The sequence below is a fragment of the Schistocerca cancellata genome, chromosome 1 (assembly GCF_023864275.1).
Source record: "Schistocerca cancellata isolate TAMUIC-IGC-003103 chromosome 1, iqSchCanc2.1, whole genome shotgun sequence".
NCBI classification, from domain to species: domain Eukaryota; kingdom Metazoa; phylum Arthropoda; class Insecta; order Orthoptera; family Acrididae; genus Schistocerca; species Schistocerca cancellata.
Window position 1 is genome coordinate 1,056,775,179 of NC_064626.1, and position 23,678 is coordinate 1,056,798,856.

At 42.7% G+C, this 23,678-nt stretch overlaps 1 protein-coding gene and 1 non-coding gene across 2 annotated transcripts in view; both read right to left on the reverse strand.

Moving 5' to 3' along the window:
- Positions 1 to 23,678, reverse strand: part of LOC126162937 (guanylate cyclase 32E) — a 935,168-nt gene that overhangs the window by 264,055 nt on the left and 647,435 nt on the right. The window lies entirely within an intron of this gene.
- Positions 12,961 to 13,035, reverse strand: Trnas-cga (transfer RNA serine (anticodon CGA)). Its single transcript has one exon. It is a non-coding gene; the product is annotated as a tRNA-Ser (tRNA).

Consider the following 23,678-nt stretch of genomic DNA (forward strand, 5'->3'; position numbering starts at 1 on the left):
TGGCAACTGGCTCGTCACAATACTCTTGATGAACTGTGGTATCGTGTTGAAGTGTTTGACTCAGTCAATGCCCAGGCGTTATTACGACCCGGCCAGGCGTGGTTGTTCTGGGTACTGATTTCTCAAGATCTATGCACCCAAATTGCCTGACAATGTAATCACATGTAAGTTCCAGTATAAGATATGTGTCTAATGAATACCCGTTTATCATCTACATTTCTTCTTTGTGTAGCAATTTTAATGTCGAGTAGTGTACTTATTAGGAACGTAGCCTTTGCAGATGACTGCTTGCAGCGGTGATCACGTGAATGTATGGCTACCAGGAGACCGGGCTCAAGACGGCCAAGTGGCATTACCAAAAGGGAAGACCATCGTGTTCAGTGTCGCCATGTTGCCTTCGTCTGCTCAGTCACCAGATCTGTCTCCAGTCGAGAACGTATGCGACATCATAGGACGGAAATTCCAACAAACTGCGAGGGTGAGTCAAATGAAAACCTTAAATTTGTAATAACAAATCTAAATTTCGCGCCATTGTCCTGTAAGTTGGTAAGTGTGCTACAAACAGCGTGCGGAATGGCCTGTAGGTGGCAGCATAGTGCAGATGCACTCATACCGTCGCAGTATCAGTATAAAGATGGCCACCCCACTTACGACTTGCACCAGGAGAAAACAGCGTTCTGTTATTCGGTTTTAGCGTAGTGAAGGTGTGAAACCTATTGAAATTCATCGACGAATGTAGATTCAGTACGGTGATGCATGTTTGTCACAGCAGCAAGTCTATGAATGGAGTAGGAAGTTCGCAAATGGTGTGACTTCAGTGGAAGGTGTTCCTCGTCCAGGTCAGGCACAGCGAGTTGTGACTCCACAGAACACTGCAGCAATTGAAACCATAGTGAAGGAAAACAGCCGAGTGACACTGAATGACATTGCAGCATGTTTACAGATTAGTCATGGGTCAGCACACCACATTGTGCATGATGTGCTCCAGTTTCACAAGGTGTCTGCAAGATGGGTGCCACGGCAGCTGACTCCTGAAATGAGAGAACGAAGTGTTGATGACTGTGAACAACTTCTTCGGCGCTTTTATCGACAAGGTGATGGCTTCCTTGCAAGAATCGATACTGGGGACGAAACCTGGGTTCACTTCCACCAACCGGAAACGAAGAGAGCGAGCAACCCAGACCTTTCCCCAAGTGATTTCCGTATGGGAGGAAAGAAGTTTCGTTCTGATGAAGAGGTACGCCACGTGGTGCATGAGTGGTTGCTCAGACTACCAAAAGAATTTTTTTCTAAGGGAATTTAGGCACTTTGTAAGCGCTGGAGACTTGCATTGAGCGTGGGGGTGATTACGATGAAAAGTGATACAGATTTTACCACTTCTGCACAATAAATAATATTTTAAAAAAATATTTAAGGTTTTCATTTGACTCACCCTCGTACATTAACCGTCCCTGTATTGACAGACAACGTGCAACAGGCAAGGAACTCCATTCCACCAAACTGACATCCGGCACCTATACAACACACTACATTCCCATTTCTGTGCTTGCATTTAGCATTTTACCGGTTACACTGGCTATTAATATACTAGCATTTCTCATTTTCAGTGGATTAACTCTCGCTTAGATTAAGCTGAGATCTTACAATGTTAATAACGTAAGTATGTTATCTGGCCAAAGGTATTCCCGAAATTTCATCTCTGTGCATTAATAATTTTTTACTGTTGCGATTATTTTCCATCAGTGTATATGTCTACGAGTAGAAGTTGTGACTTAGGAACGACGACGTATGGAAATTTTAGTCTGGCTGTTAGTCGTGCACGGCTAGCCAAATTGCTTAAGCTGACCGCTTGAGTGAAGCAGGAAATCCAGATGCGAATCTCGATACGGCACAAATTTTCATTGTCGTCATTCCCTTACACAGTAGATGGTTGTTTGTATTGGCAAGTATTTCATGACGGCTATAGCTGCCGTAGTGCCTGTTCCGTCAGACATGCATGCTTAATAGCACAGGCCTTGTAATATCGTATCGCCTTTAAAAACAAATCTAAATCTAATGGTCCTGCAAATCCATTGTTTTATTTCTTTAAATTAATTTCCACCTAAAACTTTTCACTGCCAAATAAATAAATATCTTTATCTTATTCCAGTGTTGAACATTGAAAGGAGAAACATTTCGTTTCCATTTATGATGATGTTTAAAAACTTTTTCAACGAAAGTAGAAATAGCTACACCTATTGTATTGTTCTATCTTCCGTAAGAATTTTCTCTGTATTGAATTGAGTGTAAATAATAAAATACACTATTTAGACAGAGAAAAGAAAAAAATGGACCATTAAGGAACTATAGGAATGGGACGGAAATCGGTGGATGTGATTTACATTTACGCACAAATGTTTACAATTTCAGGAAAATCTGATGAGTTATTCAAGGGAAAGAGCTTCAAATATTCGAATGGCTCTGAGCACTATGGGACTTAACTGCTGAGGTCATCAGTCCCCTAGAACTTAGAAATACTTAAACCTAACTAACCTAAGGACATCACACACATCCATGCCCGAGGCAGGATTCGCACCAGCGACCGTAGCGGTCGCGCGGTTCCAGACTGTAGCGTGTAGAACCGCTCGCCCACTCCGGCCGGCGAAAGAGCTTCACAAATTGCACAAGTGAATAACTGTGGTACACCTCTGGCCCTTATGCAAGCAGTTATGGGCTTAGCACTGATCGGTAGAGTTCCTGCATCATGTTCTCCTAATGGATATCGTGCAGTTTATGTCCAATTGCTCGGTTAGATTGTCAAAATAGCGAGCTAATGGGAAGGCCCTCCCACATTGCTCCATACGTTCTGAATTGTGGAAAGATCCGGCGACCTAGTTGGCCAAGCTAGGGTTTGGCAATAGGCATTGTCGTCGGCCTGGAATCACATACACCAGGACAGAAATGTCTTCAGTGATGCCCCTTCGAAATGAGCGTCTGTGGCCAGCGAAGACGTGTCTGGAGAGGCCTCAGACGGCGGTGAGATTCCAACCTGGGACTGTCGCGCGCCGTACGGCCCGACAACCAACAGTTACTTTTTGAGGTGTCATTTCTTTTCATAGCAGGACCGGTTTGGTTCTCATCCGCCGCACCCTTACAGCACAGCGATGCTCCGACAATATTCTGCACCCCGTTTTGTTGCCCTTCGTGGCAAACCATCCTGGGCTTTCATTTCAGCAAGATAATGCCCGCCAGCACACGGTAAGAGTTTCTAACGCGTGACATCATTTCTACCGCGTGACATCCTGTTTGCCGGCCGCTGTGGTCGAGCAGTTCTAGGCGCTTCAGCCCGGCGCCGCGCGGCTGCTACGGTCGCAGGTTCGAATCCTGTCTCGGGCGTGGATGTGTGTGATGTCCTTAGGTTACTTAGGTTTAAGTAGTTCTTAGTCTAGGGGACTGATGACTTCAGATGTTAAGTCCCATAGTGCTTAGCGCCATTTGAACGATTTTTGAACGTTATGTTTGCCAAATACTACCTTTGGCAGCAAGGTCGCTGATCGCTCACGAGTTGAGAACGTTTGGAGCGTTACGGGTAGGGGCCTCCAACCAGTTCGGGATTTTGACGACCTAAGTCTCTAGCTGGGCAGAATTTGCGCGCTATCCCTGAGGAAGATACCCAACAGTTCAAACAATGCCAAGCCGAATAACTGCTTGCGTAAGGGTCTGATACGTACAAACGCATAAGTGACTTGCTTAATTTGAGAAGCTTTTTCTCTTGAATAAATTATCCAGTTTTTATGACACTGTAATCTCTTGTGTGTCTGCACATGTACATCACAACTGTCGATTTCCGCCACCTTCGAGAAATTTCTTTGTGGTATATCGGCTTTTTTTCTTTTTCATTTTGTGTCTTTGTATTGTATAAAATTTCTGTTTAGTTTAACAGTGGATCTTTCAAATCTGCAGTTTACAAATTACTTCAGTTATTGTCATACAAAGGGGGCAAAAATACAAAAAAATGGGTACCTAATTTGTATTGTCAGTTTGAACAAAGATATTGTTCATTACACATGAAGGAAACTCACCAGTAAATTAAAAAAAATATCAAATCGAAACACCTTTAGCCGTCTAAATTTCCAGTTTTATTTTATTTGTGCAGCCAGTTTCAGCGTTACATTACGGTGTCTCCATGCCCGCCTGAAGATTGCGCCATGCAACGCTGAAACTGGTTACACAAATAAAGTAAAACTGGAAATTTAGACGGCTGGATGTGTTTTGATTTGACAATTTGTATTGAATAACCGAGGTCTCGCAACAAAATCGCTCTGAGCACTATGGGACTTAAGATCAGAGGTCTTCAGTCTCCTAGAACTTAGAACTACTTAAACCTAAATAACCTAAGGACATCACACTGATCCATGCCCGGGGCACGATTCGAACCTGCGACCGTAGCAGTCACGCGATTCCGGACCGAAGCACCTAGAACTGCTCGGCCACCGCGGCCGGCACGGTCCCGCAACCATCTTGTATAAAGATGGACTTACAGGGTCACCAGTAAATGGTTAAACTTTCGTAAATTTTCCATGAAAGTAGTTGAAAATTGATGAATGTGATCAAAATTATTTTATACGTAACTCATAATACAGATTAAAGAAAAATAACATACTGGATGTGGAATGGACTACTCCTGACATCACCAGCTTCAACTGGCACACCCGTCACTGAAATAGCGTCAGATGAAAATTTAGTATCCGATATTGAATCGGATTCCTATGAAGTCCGGATATCGATGCGCAGGAAAGGTCAGGGATACTCACGGTTATTACCACGGCTGCAGGTTCTTCGCAGCAGAGGCGTCTTGCAAGCGCCCGTCCACCGACACGAGAGTGCCTGTAAATACCGCGGCCCTACACTCGTGCAATAGTCGTCACTATTCTCAGAAGCCTTCGCTACGCGCCTTTATTACTAGTGACTGATCTTGTCTGTGTTTAGGTTTTTCGATTCAGGTCGCTATCTAGACTTTTTGCGCATGGATTCGGCGACATTCGGTACGGTCTGGACTCTGTTTCTGGCTAACCGTTCACTGTGTCAACTCCGTCGTCACCGACCGTAGGAAACGCCTATTTGTTCCACCGGTACCTGCATCGCCGCCAGTGCGAGTGATCATAAACTGTATTCTACCTACGCGGGATGAGACGGAAAGGAAAATATTTGCAGCAGGTTCTGAACCATACGAAACTCATCTTTCATTCATCTGCAAGCATTATAACACAAATTTTTATGTTATACCTGCATTTCCCCAGTGTTGCAGAAAGTTATTCGATCGACAATCAATCACTGTAAAAATATTATATGGTGACGAAAAAAATATATTTAGAACCGAAAGGTTGCTAAATACGACGATGAATTCGCAGCTCTAAAAACTACAGTCGTTTCAGAACGTATAAAATGAAACAAAAGGAACTGCTCCAAGTTAAACGTACTCCCGTGTAGAATTGGTATTCGTTTTAGCCACGCACCAATAATATGCTAGAAGTGCTGATTAGGTGTCGATGTCTTGGTACAGCTGATAAGCGACTGCATTTCACTTTGTGACGTTATCTCCTTGAACACTCTGCACGCAGCCCGGAAAAAAATCTTAACCGCCTCCTGAGAACTGGCGACTGGCTTTTCTCTCTCTCTCTCTCTCTCTCCCTCTCTCTCTCTCTATCTCTATCTAAGAGTCGTCAGGTGCATTTACTGTAGTGTTTCGGCAGGTGTTTCAAATTTTGTCCCTGAAATGTGTAATTGGAATCAGGCGAAACAAATAGTGATCATCACGTCTTTCATGTAAAGCCCACCGTCGATGGACAGTGTCAGTTCGTTTCCCGTTAAGAGCAAAATGATTTTAAGGTGGAATTTTGAGTGGCCATTCGATAGAGCGTTCCACAATTAGCCTATCCGATATTCGGTTTATGGATATGTATGAACATGGAGAGTAAAACACGATGAATAAACAGCAGACTAGCAGCGACTCAGTAGAGCTGCATGCTTAGCGGTAACTGCAGTTCGGGGCAGGGCAGAGTTGGTGCTGCTGGGGTACAGGCTATTTTCTGAGTTTTACTGCCTTTGTTAATACGTATCGATGAAACGCACATCTCACTAGCCCAATCTGGGACCGATTTATCGAATGGGCACGTGAAATTTCAATTTAAGAATCTTTTTTTTTCATTTGCAATGGGAAACAAACCCACGCTCTCCGTCGTCAATGGGAGTCGCATTGAACACATGATGAGTAGTATATGTTTCCCACACGGGGAAGTTCGGCCACCAATTGTAAGTCTTTTCAGTTGACGCTACTCTGGGCGCTTTGCTTCTCGATGATGAAGGAACGACGATGAGGACAACACACAGTGCCCGACTGCAGACAACCTCCGATGCGGTCGGGAATCGAACCCGGTCCCACTGCTTGGCAGTCAGAAGTGCTGAGCACTCAGGCATCTGATGAAGAACCAGACAAAATGTGCCTGATGACTCTCAGAACAGACACCCTGTGAATCATTACTAATAGCGAAATCTCATTTATGTGATTGTGTACAATAATAGAAGTGGATTCCAGTAAACATGTGTTTGCAAATGCGAGGTAATTTTGAATGTGTGATTACGAGCTGTCACTGACTGCAGTATCCAATATTGTCCTAGATACTTCAAATGTAAACCACAAGTCCCACTCTAATTGGACTCCAGTTCCAGTTAGCATCAATGATTACCGGAAAGTTTTTGCTTCTATTATCGTATTTTTTAACATGTGTCAGTTTTCGCTACTAATTTCGATATACCTTGTAAACACATTTTGAACTTGACCGCCTAGTAGGTTAGTTTGGTTTGGTTGGTTCAAATGGCTCTGAGCACTATGAGACTTTCACATCTATGGTCATCAGTCCCCTAGAACTTAGAACTACTTAAACCTAACTAACCTAAGGACATCACACACATCCATGCCCGAGGCAGGATTCCAACCTGCGACCGTAGCAGTCACGCGGTTCCAGACTGAAGCGCCTAGAACCGCACGGCCAGAACGGTCGGATAGTTTGGTTTAGTAATGTCATGTTCCGTAGATCATTTTCACGATTATTTTCTCGATATGATGTGGAACAAGTCAGATTACAAGAGATATATATGAATAGTGATATTATTAATTCTACTGAAATTTTTAGTCCTACAGATGCATCTACATTTAGAGGTACCTTTTTTTTTACCAGTTCTGAAACAGAAACTCGTCCATGGAATAGAAGCAGTTGTCCAAAAGAAATGATTTTAAGCTAGATTTAAAACGTGATCTGCTACCTGCGAGACACTTTATGTTGTTGGGCAAATGATCAAAGATTTTTGTTGCTGAATAACATCATCCTTTTTGAGCAACTGGCAGCTTCAGAAACGGATAGTAAAAGTCATTTTTCCCTCTAGTGTTGTACGTATGAACATCACTGTTCTTCGCGAATTGAGATGGATTATTTATAACGAATTTCATTAGCGAATATTTCTACTCTGGTGATGCAGTTAAAATACCTAACTCCTTGAACAGGTGCCTACATGACGTCCTTGGGTGAACATCACTAATTATTCTCACTGCTATACTTTGTGCAAACAATACTTTGTGTCTAAGTGGTGAGTTACCCCAGAAAACTATCCCATAAGACATTATTGAGTGGAAATATGTAAAGTAAGTTAGGAGGCTGACCTATTTATTACGAAGACTAGCGATTATACGAAGAGCAAAAGAAGCTGAACTTAATTGTTTGAGAAGCTCAGTAATATGCTTCTTCCAGTTCAAGTTGTCATCAATGTGAACAACCAGAAATTTGGAGAAATCTACCTTTTAACTGAGCCCTGTTCATATGGTACATCTATTGTCGGTATGACTCTATTCGGTGTACAAACTGGATATAGTGAGCTTTTTCAAAATTAAGGGAGAGGCCTTTTTCTGAGAACCACCTAATATTTCTTTGAAAGAACAGTGTCTTCAGCTGATTTTTCTGGAATGGGATTTGTTATAACACTCGTGTCATCTGCAAAAAGTACTAGTTCTGCTTGCTGAACGTTAAGTGAGAGGCCATTCATATGAGTAAGGAGAAGCAGAGCACCCAAAATTGAACCCTGTTGGACTCCCTCCGTGGTAACTCCCCATTCACTAGAATTTACTACCCTCGCAACATTATCTGAGTTATTCAGCACAACGTTTTGCTTTCTGTTCGTTAAGTATGATTCAAACCAGCTTTGTGTGTAGCCTTCAGTTCCATAAAACCTGAGTTTTTCTCAAAAAATACCAACTGGCGATAATTTGTTATTTAGGGCTTGTACTATTTGATGGGTAAATGTGGCGAGTAATCCTTCCGGAATCAGAACTGTGACATGCCGAGTAAATTATTTTCACTTCGCTTAAATGTGAGACTATTTTAGAAAATCAAGTCAACGATGAGATTGGTCTATAATTATTTAAGTCACTCTTGTCCCCTCTCTTATGAAGAGGTTTGACAACTGCGTGTTTCAATCTGTCTGGAAAAATTCCCTGTGCCAGCGAAGCATTACATATATCACTAAGGACTCCACTTATTAAATTAGAACAACACTTCAAAATTGTGTTAGAGACCCCATCAACACCGCAAGAGCTCTTGTTTTTCAATGGATTTATAATTATCTTAATTTCAGTGAAGGATACTGGTGCTATTTCTAAAGGCCTGAAGTCCTGAGGAATAACACTTTTAATATATTTTTTTTGTTTCTTCAACTGAACCCTTTAATCCTATTTTTACTGCTAAATTCGGAAAGTGATTGTTAAAAATACTTGCAACTTGTGAATTGTCACTCACAACATCATCATTTCGCTTTATTGCTATGGTATGGTGTGCACTGTCAGGCTGCCCCGTCTCGCGTTTGACAATATTCCATACAGTTTTAATCTTACTATCCGCAGTATTAATTTCTGTCAGAACACATAAGCTTCTCAACTTCTTCATGAGTTTCCTTAAAATATTACAGTATCTTTTGTAATAATCAAGTAACGTCGGATCCTGTCTTATTCTGGCCTGTACATATATTTCCCTCTTCCTCTTACACGATATATTAATTCCCTTAGTAATCCATGGCTTACTTGACTTTGTAATGGCTTTTTTGGATAACGTTTCAGGAAAGCAACTCTCAAATATTGAGACAGATTTACGGTGGAATAAATTGAATTTGGCATCAGCATCATTTTATGTGTATACTTCATACCGTTCTACCTCTTCTAGGCTGCTCTTAACACTTTGTATCCAGTTCGCATCAATAAGCCTCCCTGCCTTGTATGAACATGCGTCAAGCCTATAAGGTGCTATATGTGTTATTTCCATTAATTATGCATCATGATCAAATAGCCCATTACCAAGTAGGTACACATTAATTGTTTCTGCCTGAGCACTGTCTGTGAATATGTTATCGATAAGTGACCTACTATCCTATCGCACACGAGTTAGAAAATTTACAACAGATTCTAGATTGAAACAACCAAACATAGATTCTAGCTCATTTTTCCTATCCCTATCTTTTAAGAAATCTAAATTTAAACCACCACAAACCACTAACTGCTTCTTTTTGTCTGACAGTTAGCTCAATTAACGCCTCGTCTGTGGCGTCCCACTTAGCTTAGCGCTCCAAGCGGCCGCTTCTGTCGTTGGGTCCTTTACCAGTGTTGCTTACAAGCTGAAGTGCCCATTTACACGCTCCTTAAAGCGTGCAACGAAGCACGCTCTAAGGCGAGCGCGACATGTTGCGTGTAGTTAGACGCGCTTCGAACCGGCCATCAAAATGGTTCAAATGGCTCTATGCACTATGGGACTTAACATCTGAGATCATCAGTCCCCTAGACTTAGAAATACTTAAACCTAACTAACCTAAGGACACCACACACATCCATGCCCGAGACAGGATTCGAACCTGCGACCTCAGCAGCAGCGCGGATCCGGACTGAAGCGCCTAGAACCGTCGGACACAGTGGCCAGCAAACCGGCCATCAGTGTGACCTGCTGCAAGCACAGAGAGTAATCTATCATCGCGTCGTGTGCTGAAAGAAAGGCAGCAAACATTGCTTTGTTTGCGGTCATTGCATTTTATACCGTGATAGTGCTAGATGACTTTAAGTTTGGCTTTAGGGAAGGTAAAGGCAGTAGAGAGGCTGTTCTCTCGTTGCGTTTTATAACAGAAACAAGACGGCAGGAAACTAAAGATACGTTCATAGGATCAGTCGATCTGGAAAATGCGTTCGACAATGCCAAGTGGTGTAAGATGTTCGAAATTCTGGGAAAAATAGGATTAAGCTATAGGAAATGACGGGTTGTATACAATACGTACAAGAACCAAAAGGGAACAATAAGACTGCAAACCAAGAACGAACTGGTCGGACTATAAGAGGTGTAAGATAGGGAAGTAGTCTGTCACTCCTACTGTTCAATCTATACATCGAAGAATCAGTGACGGAAATAAAAGAAAGGTTCGTGAGTAGGATTCAGGCGGAAGGATATCAATGAAGGATATCAATGATAAAATTCGCTGATCACATTGTTATCCACAGTGAAAGAGAAGAAGAATTACAGGAAGAGCTCAATGGAATGAACAGTATAACGAGTACAGAATATGGATTGAGAATAAATCGAAGCAAGACGAAAGTAATGAGAAGTGGCAGGAACTTGAGCTGCGAGAAAATATAAGAGTTGGTGATAACGAAGTAAACGATATTAAGAAATTGTGCTATTTAGGAAGGAACGTAACCCATCATGGACGGAACGTGGAGGACATAAAAGACAGAATATCACTGGTAAAAAGGGCATTCCTAACCAAGAGAAGTCTACTAGTACCAAAGAAATTTTTTTTAGAATGCACGTTTGGAAGAAAGCATTTTACGGTAATGAAACATGCAGTGTCGGAAAACCGGAAAAGAAGAAAATCGAAGGGTTTGAGATGTGGTGTTACAGACATATGTTGAAAATAAGGTGGACTGATAAGAAATGAGGAGGTTACCTGCAGAACCGGTGAGGAGGGGTATATATTGAAGACGCTGACAAGAACAAGGAACAGGATGATAGGACATTAAGACATGAGGTCCATGGTCCTAGAAAGAGCTGTAGAGGGCAAAAATTGCAGAGTAAGGCAGCAAATAATTCAGGACACAGGTTGCAAGTGATACTCTGAGATGAAAATGTTGGCACAGGAAAATAATTCGCAGCGGCAGCATCAGACCAATCAGAAGACTAATCAGGAAGCTGTTGACAATTCTTCTATCATTGGTTGAGGTTTACGAAGTTACCTTTAATAGAGTGAGAGGTAGAAAGTCTCCTATGATGCTTTGCAGAGGTAATTCGGGAACGGAGAGGACAAGTTGTGATTCGCAGGGAAGTGAATATGTATGCAAATACTTAAGGATTCAATTTTAAGAACAATATTTACACTGCTAGCAGTTTAACATTATTCTTAAATTAGCTGTATATCTTTGCAAATCAATTACTGCACCCAACCATTTGACAGATTACGCTTTTCCAGCAACTCCTAGTTTCTGAGTTCTGCATTGCTGTATCAGAGACGAGACCTCTGCTTACAACTGGTTGCGACAGTCATATAGGTTAATCACAACTGAAGACAAGTGCGAGACAATATTTGGTCTCTTTATATTCTAACAGACAGAAAATACTCTTTGCTAATAGGGACGAATTTAATACTGCTTGTACTTTTCTAGTTGATAGAAAGTTCGAGATAATAACTGTTGCTGGATACTTATATGAAATTAAACTGTCCTCCTTAAAATTTGTTCAGACTTCACGTAGTTTTACTGCAGCAGATTCCAAGTGTCACTCTATTGTGACTTCGAAGGTCAGTTGTGGTACTGCTCCCGACTACTCGCTTACTTCTAGCCGCTTCGACTGCTTCCTGGTAACGACTACTTCTAGCTCATGGTAACGACTGATTTGGCTCCGTGCGCTGGCCATTCATATGCTGAATTTTCAGGGTTTTTAAGGTCTAATAAGTCACCCTGAGAGGGTACAGTGCCGCCCGACATTGAAAATAGGTACAACACTCTTCGTTATTCTTGGCAGAACAACATATTTTTTTTTAATAATAACTCAATTTCACTTAATACACCGAAGCCGGATACCAGTGCAGGGAAGAATGACTATTTATTTAATTAATCACATGTGCACACCCACAAAATAAATCCCTACATCCAGTTTGGTGAGATCTGCGAAATGAATGAATGTATGGTCGTCTGCTAACCGCAGATAGTGAATGTTCAATATAGGATCATCTTTGAGACGGTCCTTTGGTCACCTTTGGTGGAACCAAAGAGATGAAATTTACCTGAGCTCTGAGCGCCTGAAATGTGGCTGACCAATGGGTAGCATGGTCTTCCCTCACCTCGACAGAGGTTCGAGATGACCTGAGGAACGGCCATGTTTTCAGCACTCTGCCGCTGGATCTCGTGTTGGTAAGACCTGTCTTAGGTGTGCTCCGTTCTTGAACACTGCTTGACTGTTTGGGATCTCTAACACGTCGAATTAAAGAAAGACATGGAATCAGTTTAGAGATTTGCTACTATGTTTGTTATTATTAGGTTCGATCAGCAAGCAAATATTACGGAGATGCCTAGTGAACTTAAATTGGAATTCCTGGAGGGAAGATGGCGTACTTTCTGCAAAATAGTAATAGAAAATGTAGAGAACCAACAGTACAAGCTGGCGGCAGAACGGTTCGACTGCTGACAACGTACATTTTCGATAAGGACCACTACGAGAAGTGAAGTTGGGGATCGTAAAGAGGAATATGAACAATCGTTTTGTCTCGCTCTATTTAAGAGTGAATATGGAAAGAAAATGCCTAGTAGTGGTACAATATCCCCCCCCCCCCCCCCCCCGCCATGAATCATAAGAAGAATGCGGAGGGGAAGCTTGATATTGAAACTCCCTGGCAGATTAAAACTGTGTGCCGGACCGAGACTCGAACTCGGGACCTTTGCCTTTCGGGGGCAAGTGCTCTACCAACTGAGCTACCCAAGCACGACTCACGCCCCGTCCTCACAGCTTTACTTCTGCCAGTATCTCGCCTCCTACCTTCCAAGAGCACTTGCCCGCGAAAGGCAAAGGTCCCGAGTTCGAGTCTCGGTCCGGCACACAGTTTTTATCTGCCAGGAAGTTTTATATCGGCGCACACTCCGCTGCAGAGTGAAAATCTTATTCTGGAAGCTTGATATTTCTTCGAAAATAACTTCTTTCAGAAGATGAAACTCGCTTCTAAATTATTTGACAGTGAGTGAAAGTAACCATCCATTCCAACCGAATCTTGTGCAACACGAATTAATTGTGATGAGAAAAGCAGCTACTTCTTCCGGCGAGTTATTGGCTACTCTAAGATTCCGTTCCACTGGTGAGTCGAAGTCTGTCGAAAACTAAACTTTTGGTACGTAAATACCCTAACTGCCAGCAGCAATTCTCTCTTAGATATCAATGGACGTCTTTCTTTGCAGTACCGTGAATCCAGAATTTTTCTTTTTAATTTTCTGCGCTGTTGTCTGCAACACACACTCTTTTAACAGACAGCGTTTTTCGTTTACTGACATACAACATCTGTTCCATATGTAATAATCTTTACTTGTGATTTCATAAACACACGACTTCACTTCATATTTCAATGAAAGCACTCACGTGTTCCTTTCACCAGTTGCCATATTTTACCTTCTTCTTTCCAGAAACCATTTTGTCAGCGGGCTGTGGAAGCTATGAAGTGCACAGATGTAGCCTCTTTGTCAACACGTGCGCAAGCGTGATTCCATCCACGCCTAGGTAATAGCATGCACACCATTCCAGTGCTCAATACGTCCGCTTTACTTGCAGCAGCTGTACCGCACCAGCTTTTATTTTGAGACAATGACCGTTTCGTAGAATGAAGCGCAAGTGCATGTGTGAGTGCAGTATAAGAGATAAAGAGGGCAAGTAATTGGCGTTTTAAAATTTTACTCGTATGGCAGCGAGTGACACAGAGATAAAACAACACCGTTGTACCACAGTGAAGGAAAATGTAGTGGCGACAAGGGTAAAATTGCGTGACTTCGAAGTGATATGGGCGTTCCGACAATCTCTAATGGTTTCGGATGGCAAATAGTTCTGCAGTGGTGCAAATCTAACCTTTATGTCTTCACGATAAAGGATGACAGCCAAAACAGTTGCAGGATAAATATTTATTAAAATTCTTGACCAATGTTTCGGTACATATAAATATACCTTCATCAGAAGTAAAAAATCTAAAATTACATCATGCAATGGAGATTAAGGCGTCGTCAATAATTAAGACATCTTCTCCATTTGTACAACATGATTATGGGCACAGGGTCAATGCGAACAGTTTAGCACCAGTACTTCGCCTATGAACTATCGAGACGAGAGTGTGAAAGTACAGTAAGACACTCCATGACACTACTGACTTCCTTCGCTGAGACTAAATTACGAAGTAGGGCAGCGGTGGTGTTCCGAAGCCATCGTAGTTCCTCTATGAGCTTGAGCCAAGAGTAAATTGTAGGCCTGCTTGGATGTTCTTCAGCGTATTCGGTGCGAAAATTACGCCGAACAGTTGTTGCAGAGTTCGTTTCATGAGACCAGAACAGACAGCGAGCACGGTTCGCACCAGTGAAAGTAGTCATTTTCATTTCAGCCATGTTTAAAATCTTGTAACCTTTATGTCCTATATACTTGTGATAGAAAGGCACAAGGGAATTGGCTGCGAGTGAGCATTGATCTAAATCAATGGGGAAAGTTGAAAAATCGAACCCGGGTCTCCTGCGTACTATATTGCTGCTCTGACCACTAAGCCATCCGGACATCGCGATTATCGCCACTGCACTGACTACCCTAGCACACCTCCCGTCAGACCCAAATTCTCAACTTATCCGTACACTACTATTGTAACGTTTTTGCACACCTCCCGTCTGACCCAAATTCTCAACTTATCCGTACACTACTATTGTAACGTAAATTATGATGACGATGAAGTCCCAAGATTCTTGACAGAGCGTAGGGAAATGATGTGGGAGACACGCACCGCCGTGCTAGGCAAGGTCCTAGTGGAGGTGGTTTGCCGTTGCCTTCCTCCGACCGTAATGGGGATGAATGATGATGATGGAGACGACACGACGACACCCCGCTGGGACTCGAACTCGGGACCCCGTGCTCGGGAAGCGAGAACGCTACCGCGAGACCAGGAGCGGCGGACAACGTCCCTTCTCCGTTTTCCTTATTACTCGCGGCAGTTCGCTGATTCCCGCAGCAGTTCGATCCTGATGTGCATCTGCCATCCTCGCCTTAGTTACATGTATGTGGTGTCTCTTCGATCAGACGTGTCCGAAAGAACGAACAACACATACATGCAGTTGTGATAGTATCTCTGCCAGGCCTTGACTGTTCCTAAAACAGGATCAAGGAAAAAGCTCATTGAGGAACTGCGATGGCTTCGGAACACCACCACTCCTCTACTTCGTAATTTATTCTCAGCGAAAGAAGTCAGTAGTATCATGGAGTGTCGAATTCATTTTCCGTACCATCCGATGGTCCTGCATCTAGGCAATACATCGGCGGGTTCAGAAGGTCAAGAAAAACTGATATTGTAACTAAAATCTGCCTATTTACTGTTCTGACTTGTTAAATATTCACGCAGTAGGTCTGTGATTTCTGGCATTGGACTCGGTAATTTTACCTCCTCTTGAATCTGTGATGGGATATACAGGCTGAATCAAAACAGGACTTCACAGCTTTGCAATGACACAGAAATTTACTGACATAACTTTCAGAATCGATGGATGTTTATTTTGTAACAAAAAACCTCAAGATTCACATAACAGTGTCAAATGTCACTTTGGTTCGATGAAATGCGGCAAACACCCTCCTGGTAATCAATTTCTTCTCACATTCGTTGCAGCAAATCGGGCATAATTTGCGCAACAGCAACGTAGATTCGATTTTTCAGGTCTGCTAAATTGTTTAGCACGCAAGGAACATAAACATGGTCTTTAATGAAACCCCAGAGAAAGACATCCAGTGGTGTCAAGTCTTGAAAGACAGGTGACCATGTGATTTGTCCTTCACAGCCCGTCCACTGACCTGGGAAGCGATTATCGACGAAACCTCGAAGTTCCATTGAATGTTAAATTTTGGTGGTTGAAATTACATTTATTATTATGATTTTATTTCTGGCTCTGCCGGCCGGAGTGGCCGAGCGGTTCTAGGCGCTAAAGTCTGGTACCGCGCGACCGCTACGGTCGCAGGTTCGAATCTGCCTCGGGCATGGTTCAAATGGTTCAAATGGCTCTGAGCACTATGGGACTTAACAGCTGTGGTCATCAGTCCCCTAGAACTTAGAACTACTTAAACCTAACTAACCTAAAGACATCAACACATCCATGCCCGAGACAGGATTCGAACCTGCGACCGTAGCAGTCGCGCGGTTCCGGACTGAGCGCCTAGAATAGGTTTAAGTAGTTCTAAGTTCTAGGGGACTGATGACCACAGCAGTTAAGTCACATAGTGCTCAGAGCCATTTTTATTTCTGACTATTTTGAAGGAAATGAGGTGGTACACCGTCTTGCTGGTAGAAAACCTCCCATTTCGGTCGTCTTCATCGATCTGTGGGATTAAATAGTTTTCAGGCATATCCAGTTTTCTTGATGAAGAAGAAAGGACCATACACTTTCAGTTTACTAAGGGCACAAAACACATTAACTTTGGGGTTGTTACGAACGTGTTCCAGGGTTGCATGCGGATTTCACTGCCCCATATTCTGCAGTTGTTGGCATTCACCATGCCACTGATATGAAATGTTAACTCATCGCTGAAGTTTATTGTGTTCAGGAATGTCCCGAAGTCCTCTTTGCGATGCAATGTTTCCACACAGAATTTCCCATGAGCTACCTTATTTGCATCAGTAATGTGCTGTGCCATTACGAACCTGTAAGGCTTCAAGTGTAAACGCCTATGCAGTGCTCGCAGAATAGTCTTTTGTGAATGTCAGCCTTGAGAGACGCACGTCGCTAATCTGTTCGACATAAGCATCAACCGAGGGCAACATGGTAATTTATCTTGTCGCAGTGAACAACCCGCCTCTACAAATTTCTTGAGCCAAGAGTAAATTGTGGGCCCGCTTGGAGGTTCTTTGGTGTATTCGACGCCAAAATTACGCCGAACAGTTATTGCAGAGTTCGTTTAACTAAACCAAAACGTACATCGAGCACGGTCCGCACCAGTTGAGACGTAGCGCCGTACACCGATCCTGCCTTGGAGGCGGTTAAGTGGGAGATGTGTCTCAAGAGCTGGATAGTGACAGATGGTGACACGAGACCGGACGCGCACGTAGTTTATGTATCAGCCGATAGAGGACAATATTGGATAGGGGACTGATTTAGTTTCGATTGTGCCCACTAGAGTGCACTAAAGTAATAGAATGTTTTTCATAAACTGTTCTAGTATTTTCATAAAGTGTTATTATGTCTTTTAGTGCAGGTAAAATGTTATAAATGTGTTTTAGCGATATGAATGATGCGTGAGTGTGGTTTAAGGTTAATATGAAGATAATTGTTTAACGAGTTTTGTAGTGGGATTTAGTGTCGGAACATTTCGAAGAAGTATGGATGTGGACAAAGGGGATTTTTGTAGAATAGATTTGTTAACTAAGTTTATGGTAAAGGGAAAGTTAATTCAGGTATAACTAACAATAGTAAATAATTTTATGCGTAAAGAAAACTACAGCATATTAATAATTACGTCGGTAATAAGTGCAGTCGTTAGGTTTACTATTTTGCGATTGGTTATTGATGAAAAGCGCGGACTGACGAGGGAGAATGTTGTTTTGCTGTTGGCTGTTGAGTAAACTGACCAATGGTAAAGCAATATTCTTCGCGCGCCTTTCTCTGCTGGCAGAGAAGACTTACAGTATTCTAGAAAGAGTCGGAGCTTAGCCATGAAACAGTTCGGACGTGTGTAGTAGTAGTTCCGATAAAAATGATAAGTTGCCGGACCTAGCAGTGTTTCATACATCAAAAGTGTTGTAAAGTGACGGCAAAATTATTCCGATGGGTGTATAGAAATTTCGGAATTTTTAAGTGAATTTTGTGACGAGAAAAAGCATAAATTCCGCGTGGCGTATTGAGCAGGTCGGTGGCTAAAAACTGTGACTGCATTTGGTACCGACAGACTTAATAATTGGCGAGCATTATCAATAAAAAAATCATTAATTTTGTAGCTATTACGTTTTCGGGAAATGCGACACCATAAACTTGCTAACGTGAGTGAAAAGGATTGTGAGTGACTGTGTCAAGACTAGTACGGGCTTGGCAGTGATACTTGTTCACCTAAGTTTCAGAATACATTAATTGAGGACAAAATTTCCAACCTTTCTTTTCTTGTGAAAACTTTCTCCCGAAACGTAGATTACTGACTTTAATTGCAGCCTGGTTCACGTCGAAGTACAGTAGGTTTCGCTCGGCTTCCCTACTGATGATCTGCTGAGACAGTGTTCACAGGTAGGTGCAGGTTCATCGTAAAGGGGACGAAAAGAACCGCGCCGCCGCACAGCGAAAGTGTAATACTCGCAGCATGCTGGCGCTCCTGGTGACGGAATAGCGTACTGATGCACTTTGTAAATCAAGCGTGAGGACGTTTGCAACAAAATGACGCCTCTACCACTTCTGTAAATTGTCTCCATCAGTTTCACTCCAAAGTTGTAAAGTTTTTATTCACTCACCCCGTATTATTATACAAATACACTCCTGGAAATGAAAAAAAGAGCACATTGACACCGGTGTGTCAGACCCACCATACTTGCTCCGGACACTGCGAGAGGGCTGTACAAGCAATGATCACACGCACGGCACAGCGGACACACCAGGAACCGCGGTGTTGGCCGTCGAATGGCGCTAGCTGCTCAGCATTTGTGCACCGCCGCCGTCAGTGTCAGCCAGTTTGCCGTGGCATACGGAGCTCCATCGCAGTCTTTAACACTGGTAGCATGCCGCGACAGCGTGGACGTGAACCGTATGTGCAGCTGACGGACTTTGAGCGAGGGCGTATAGTGGGCATGCGGGAGGCCGGGTGGACGTACCGCCGATTGCTCAACACGTGGGGCGTGAGGTCTCCACAGTACATCGATGTTGTCGCCAGTGGTCGGCGGAAGGTGCACGTGCCCGTCGACCTGGGACCGGACCGCAGCGACGCACGGATGCACGCCAAGACCGTAGGATCCTACGCAGTGCCGTAGGGGACCGCACCGCCACTTCCCAGCAAATTAGGGACACTGTTGCTCCTGGGATATCGGCGAGGACCATTCGCAACCGTCTCCATGAAGCTGGGCTACGGTCCCGCACACCGTTAGGCCGTCTTCCGCTCACGCCCCAACATCGTGCAGCCCGCCTCCAGTGGTGTCGCGACAGGCGTGAATGGAGGGACGAATGGAGACGTGTCGTCTTCAGCGATGAGAGTCGCTTTTGCCTTGGTGCCAATGATGGTCGTATGCGTGTTTGGCGCCGTGCAGGTGAGCGCCACAATCAGGACTGCATACGACCGAGGCACACAGGGCCAACACCCGGCATCATGGTGTGGGGAGCGATCTCCTACACTGGCCGTACACCACTGGTGATCGTCGAGGGGACACTGAATAGTGCAAGGTACATCCAAACCGTCATCGAACCCATCGTTCTACCATTCCTAGACCGGCAAGGGAACTTGCTGTTCCAACAGGACAATGAACGTCCGCATGTATCCCGTGCCACCCAACGTGCTCTAGAAGGTGTAAGTCAACTACCCTGGCCAGCAAGATCTCCGGATCTGTCCCCCATTGAGCATGTTTGGGACTGGATGAAGCGTCGTCTCACGCGGTCTGCACGTCCAGCACGAACGCTGGTCCACCTGAGGCGCCAGGTGGAAATGGCATGGCAAGCCGTTCCACAGGACTACATCCAGCATCTCTACGATCGTCTCCATGGGAGAATAGCAGCCTGCATTGCTGCGAAAGGTGGATATACACTGTACTAGTGCCGACATTGTGCATGCTCTGTTGGCTGTGTCTATGTGCCTGTGGTTCTGTCAGTGTGATCATGTGATGTATCTGACCCCAGGAATGTGTCAATAAAGTTTCCCCTTCCTGGGACAATGAACTCACGGTGTTCTTATTTCAATTTCCAGGAGTGTAATTATCTTTTGTAAGCGACTGGATGACACAGGCACTGATACCTCTACCCACGTGGGTAATATATCACGCCAAAGTCTCGGGTTTATATTACCAGCCTTGACCAACAAATAAGGAATTACTCCGACAATACCGTCTCAGAATCCATCTTAGAAACTAATACGAACTGCACAGCACTGCTTGAACATCTGCTTCCATTCGAGAACCAGGTACTGTTAGGATTTATATTAAGACGAAATTTAGCTCATTTTTTCACTGAAAGAAACTAACACAAAACTAGGTGTGTGGCGAAAATGGTATGAATTAAATTAATCTCTGTCACAAATAACAGCGTGTGTGTACTTTACCTACACATATATAGTCTCTAAAAATAAGAACACTGAATTGAAGTATTATAAGTGCGACTTACAACTTACTCAAGGAAACGGCAAACTAAGACTTTATGGGTTTCTAACGGAAGTTAATGTTTATCTCTGCAAAACTGATACATGTTCTGTAAATTAAAGCATGAAGCCACATTTGCGACGTCCTAAAGGATTAATGAGCCAAATGCATTGGGGAAACTGTTACTAAGTAATTGGAAACTAAAATTAAACGATTGGGAAAGGTTACTACAAGAGTGAGGAAAATGCAATTAAAACGACTGCAAGTGCCATATCTGGACATTCCGTTGGTGGAATGATAACAAGTCACTGAAGACGTTCCTTGCTAATTGGTTTCCAGTCAGAAGCTTATACAGCCAGAAATTCCATCTCCAATTTTAATGAGCATTCAAAACTAATAAAAACGAAGAGAATGAATCGGCCGTGCCACAGACCGGTAGAATATCAATAATGCCTTCCGGTTTACTGAGGAGGGAAACGAATTCAATTTAAAAATTAAGAGGTATGGTTGTTAGTCAGCGTTCTGCGATACAGGCAAATTACTGCGAGAACTGACAAACCGCTTGGCTGAAAACTGCTGTAACGACGAGTTTTTCCTAGGTGTCCATTACCTGGAAAACTCTATTTGTACTATGTAGTAATCAATTTAAAGGTCAATTTTCATTATTTTGCGTGCGAAAAGGTCGCTTCAGCTTACAATACGCTACATAAAATAATTGTAAAGAAGACTGGGATTGTAATGAATTTCTTTAGGATAGATCTGTATTCAAATATCTGATATGCTGATTTATGGAATTAGCAATGAAAACTTCCCGCTCAAAACAGAGAAAAAAGTCAACATGAGCATGCGACAGAACACAGCAAATGTGATATCCTCTGATGCATTACCTAACTCTTCAATATTACTTGACATTATACGTACGTGTATGTGTGCGTCTTTGTGTGTGTGTGTGTGTGGTTGACACACACACATACACACACACACACACACACACACACACACACACACACACACACACAGAGAGAGAGAGAGAGAGAGAGAGAGAGAGAGAGAGAGAAATCATGAAGTAAATATCCGATCAACCTAAAGAAAAAAAAATACTCTGACCTTTGTTTCTATATTATACTCTCAGATTTCATTTTCTTTGCTTCAAGAAGATAATTAGTGTATAAATAAACATTGTAACAATTTTTTCGCAGTTTTGATAGAATGAGCATTGTGATAGGCAAGCTATCCCAGTGAAACTGTGTTCTATAAGACGAAGTTGTTACATAAATAACAAAAAAATATATAAATGGCAGCCCATAATTCTTTTACGCCGTATATATGGCATATACGCTGATGGTCAAAAAAGTTCCGAGACTTACCTGATTCCTGACGTATAAGTGACGTCACAGCAGTAACTAGCTTGAACTAACAACTGTAAACAAAAGATGTGCATCTCACCGGTCAATAGTGAACTGGCAGTGTTTAATAGCAGATGTGCGACCTAGTGCATCATCGTTTTTGGGTCACAACTCGCAATGGAGCATCGTCTGAAAATCAAGTGCTCAAAAATTTGAACAGAATGTTTTTAAGAAAGTAAATTGTGTGCACCGTTTGTCTCGCACACCTTGACTCACGGACAAAAATAACGACTCGCAGGCGCTTGCCACAAATTGATTGAAATGCAAAACGTGGGCAGTTCTGTTCTGGAAAAATCGTGACGAACGTGAAACTTGGTGTTATCAATACGACTCTACCACAAAAGACAAAGTGAAGCATCCCAAAGAAGGACTTTTCTGACGATTGCATATGGTTGTATGAACGTTCTGTGGGCTGTACTCAAGGGGAAAGGGCTAGTTGGAAGACCTGAAGCGATACGAACCACCATCGTAACGTTTTATTTAAGCACACTTGAAGCTTTTTGGACGGACGGGGTATGCTACTCCAAATAAATAACATACCTGTTTTTGGTTGCTGTATTGCACTGTGAATGGCCCTACATAGTTTCAGTTTAACTGAGCAGTTTAACACATCTACAATTCGCAAAGTCTTGCTGTTGACAGTCACCTAAACCATTCAGCCGTTTGATATTTATTGAAACTGTAAGGTAGGCATGTCATCCTGATTTTTGTAAATTATCGATTTGCAAATCAGAGAGAGAGAGAGAGAGGAAGACAGAGAGAGAGAGAGAGAGAGAGAGAGAGAGAGCTAGTTATACTACTGTTAAACGATCTTTGGTCCAGTTTTGGCACAATCTTAGCCTCTGCGCTGTCTGATACATTCTTAGTTGAGAAATGTAGTAGATGATCGACGTATTCAATTGTGCTGCGTTGACTTGTAATTGTATCTGTTAGATGAAGAAAGATTTATTTATTTATTTGAAGAGAAGAAGTTTGAGGAAAGACAGCTATCTTCACTTGCTCAGAGCTGAAAGACCACCGCACTTCAGTGAGTCGTACATTAACATATTAACTGATTAAGCTGTTTGGTTTTGATAGAAATCTCTGTTAACATTGTACCCTTTCTTAAATAATTGTTCACTTTGTGAAGCATAGTACTGTTTAGATCTATGTTATGTGTGAAGATCACGCGAAGTTTTACTCTGTCTTTTTGAATACATACTTCATTCTAAAATCGTTGTCTTGGAATATCATTTCATAGGAATAGTTACTCGCCCCATCCTACTGTTTAAAGAAGGGTTATCATTACGCATTACCACATTGAACCACGTGATATGCAACAGTTTCAGTACTTTTAGGAAATTTAATTTAAAAATAGAAACCTAGCTTAGCTGCTACCTGCTTGTTGTTTGCTGCTGCAACAATAGTATCAAGACGGGAGGTAAGTGGAAATTTTGGTTAGGATCAGATAATTGTTTTACTTCAGTTTCGCATTTAATATAAGTACAAGCTATATTCAAGCCAGATACAGGTCAATTCAAATTAGGTTCTCTTTAGTCAAAGGTCAGCAAACGAGTTTAAGCTGATAACAGTTTGTGGGTTCATAGTTTTGGTAAAACGTTGACCTTTTATGGAGTAGGAGTTAAATTTGGGCTGAATTTCATATGGAAATTTACATATGTCGACCTTTTCTGCCAGTACAATTTATTG